The sequence below is a fragment of the Schistocerca piceifrons genome, unplaced genomic scaffold (genome assembly GCF_021461385.2).
Source record: "Schistocerca piceifrons isolate TAMUIC-IGC-003096 unplaced genomic scaffold, iqSchPice1.1 HiC_scaffold_1160, whole genome shotgun sequence".
Taxonomy (NCBI): Eukaryota; Metazoa; Arthropoda; class Insecta; order Orthoptera; family Acrididae; genus Schistocerca; species Schistocerca piceifrons.
In genome coordinates this window covers 35,001-37,500 of record NW_025726973.1, presented here as the reverse complement: position 1 = coordinate 37,500, position 2,500 = coordinate 35,001, and the positions used below count along the sequence as shown (strand labels likewise).

Below are 2,500 nucleotides of genomic sequence, written 5' to 3'. Positions count from 1 at the left end.
GAACTTTGCATGTTCAATGCCCTTCGCATGCGACGTACTCAGGCTACGTTGTGGTGCGGCCTGTGTCAACTGTCCGCTAATGTCGTACGCGTAAACCACAATCTGTACTGCACATTCGTCCTTATGTACTGAATGATACATCGTGGCACATGTGTGACCGTACAACGACTGCGCCCAAAAACGGCGGACCATACAGTGCAAATATTGTGCACGCAGCTACGTGTCGTCTCCCTATGAGAGCTGGATTGCAGTGTGGTACGCCATAGAGACGTGTGGGAGGAACGGACGCCGTGGATGGCGATCAGCATGAGCTGTCTGTTGATGTATTCGGACCTAGTCGTCTCTCCTCACACACCGTGATGGCATGGTGCACCGCGTTCCATATCTGCGACATGCTACAGAGGCCGGTTGACAGTCGTTCGAGCAATGGACATCGCATACGTACGGGGGCCACCTTCCACGTATTGTCTAGGCGTGCACATTTTGTTGCGTGTATGTGGGCAGACGTAGTGTGGCGTGACACCTGACACAGGCATGCAATAATCGTTGAAGTTGCAAATGGCGATGGACGCCTGCGTTTTCTGGTGAAGTTACGCAAATGAACAAATGGTAACCTGTTGTGGTGCGGTTGTTCTCGCTAGGGGTGAATCGGTGATGGCGACGATAGGTTGAGGTACTAACCGGTTGTTCCAGCGATACCCACCATGCCGACGAAACTGAACGGCATCTGGGTGTGAAGCGATACGCGGCGGTGGCTGGGTGGGACCGTCCCCGGCCGGTGAGGGGGCGCCTCCCGGCGTGCTGGCCGCGCGGTGCGTGGGCGCACGCGCTACAGCCGGCTGGTGGGGGCGGCCAGTGGCAGGCGCGCCGGCCGACGGACGCGGCAGGCGTCGCAGCTGCGCGCCGGCGCACCCTGCGCGCGGCGCCGTGCGGCCAAAGTAGGTCCTCGCGGGCCCGGTGCGAAGCGCGGTGGACATCTTCAGTGTGCTGGTCCGATTGAGGACTGTGTGCGTTGAGGATGCGCCGCCGCCCGGCGCTCGGCGCCGCGACGCCGTCTGCTGCTCGGTCGCCCCAGCGGTTCTCGCTGGTGGTTTGTATCGCAGCTGTGCGGATGTGTTGGCGCGTGCGCTGTGCTGGGAGAGTTCGCTTCGGCACCCAAGTGGGGCTTTTGTCCTTCTGTGGCGCTGGCGTTGGAGCTGCCGGTCACCGTAGGTGGCGCGTGTTGTCTCCCGCCGGCAATGCCACGACAGCACGCTCCCGGGCCTCTGTCGGCAGCGGCAAGCTCAGTTGGGAGCACGGGTGGTCGCACCGAAAGCGTCTACTCGCCTAACTCCGGGCGATTGCGCCTCTCTCGAACCCGACCAAGTACTTGGGACGGCGCTGCGCGCCGCCGGGACCTGAGAGGGTTTCGAGGTGTATTGTGCAGGGGAGCTCAGCCTCCTCCTGTTTGCAGAATGATTGAGCGGACGCTTGCGTGTTCGCGCGGGCCCCCCGGGACACACTCCCGGGCGGCCGGCTGCTCAGCTCTAGTTGACGCAGCTCCCTGGTTGATCCTGCCAGTAGTCATATGCTTGTCTCAAAGATTAAGCCATGCATGTCTCAGTACAAGCCGCATTAAGGTGAAACCGCGAATGGCTCATTAAATCAGTTATGGTTCCTTAGATCGTACCCACGTTACTTGGATAACTGTGGTAATTCTAGAGCTAATACATGCAAACAGAGTCCCGACCAGAGATGGAAGGGACGCTTTTATTAGATCAAAACCAATCGGTCGGCTCGTCCGGTCCGTTTGCCTTGGTGACTCTGAATAACTTTGGGCTGATCGCACGGTCCTCGTACCGGCGACGCATCTTTCAAATGTCTGCCTTATCAACTGTCGATGGTAGGTTCTGCGCCTACCATGGTTGTAACGGGTAACGGGGAATCAGGGTTCGATTCCGGAGAGGGAGCCTGAGAAACGGCTACCACATCCAAGGAAGGCAGCAGGCGCGCAAATTACCCACTCCCGGCACGGGGAGGTAGTGACGAAAAATAACGATACGGGACTCATCCGAGGCCCCGTAATCGGAATGAGTACACTTTAAATCCTTTAACGAGTATCTATTGGAGGGCAAGTCTGGTGCCAGCAGCCGCGGTAATTCCAGCTCCAATAGCGTATATTAAAGTTGTTGCGGTTAAAAAGCTCGTAGTTGGATTTGTGTCCCACGCTGTTGGTTCACCGCCCGTCGGTGTTTAACTGGCATGTATCGTGGGACGTCCTGCCGGTGGGGCGAGCCGAAGGCGTGCGACCGCCTCGTGCGTGCTCGTGCGTCCCGAGGCGGACCCCGTTGAAATCCTACCAGGGTGCTCTTTATTGAGTGTCTCGGTGGGCCGGCACGTTTACTTTGAACAAATTAGAGTGCTTAAAGCAGGCAAGCCCGCCTGAATACTGTGTGCATGGAATAATGGAATAGGACCTCGGTTCTATTTTGTTGGTTTTCGGAACCCGAGGTAATGATTA

At 57.8% G+C, this 2,500-nt stretch overlaps 1 non-coding gene across 1 annotated transcript in view; it reads left to right on the top strand.

The window, feature by feature from the left end:
• Nucleotides 1-1,540: 1,540 nt before the first annotated feature.
• LOC124728461 overlaps nt 1,541-2,500 on the top strand; it is a 1,909-nt gene continuing 949 nt past the window's right edge. The window contains exon 1 of the ribosomal RNA XR_007007366.1: nt 1,541-2,500. This exon is cut by the window's right edge and continues 949 nt beyond it. This is a non-coding gene — a ribosomal RNA (small subunit ribosomal RNA).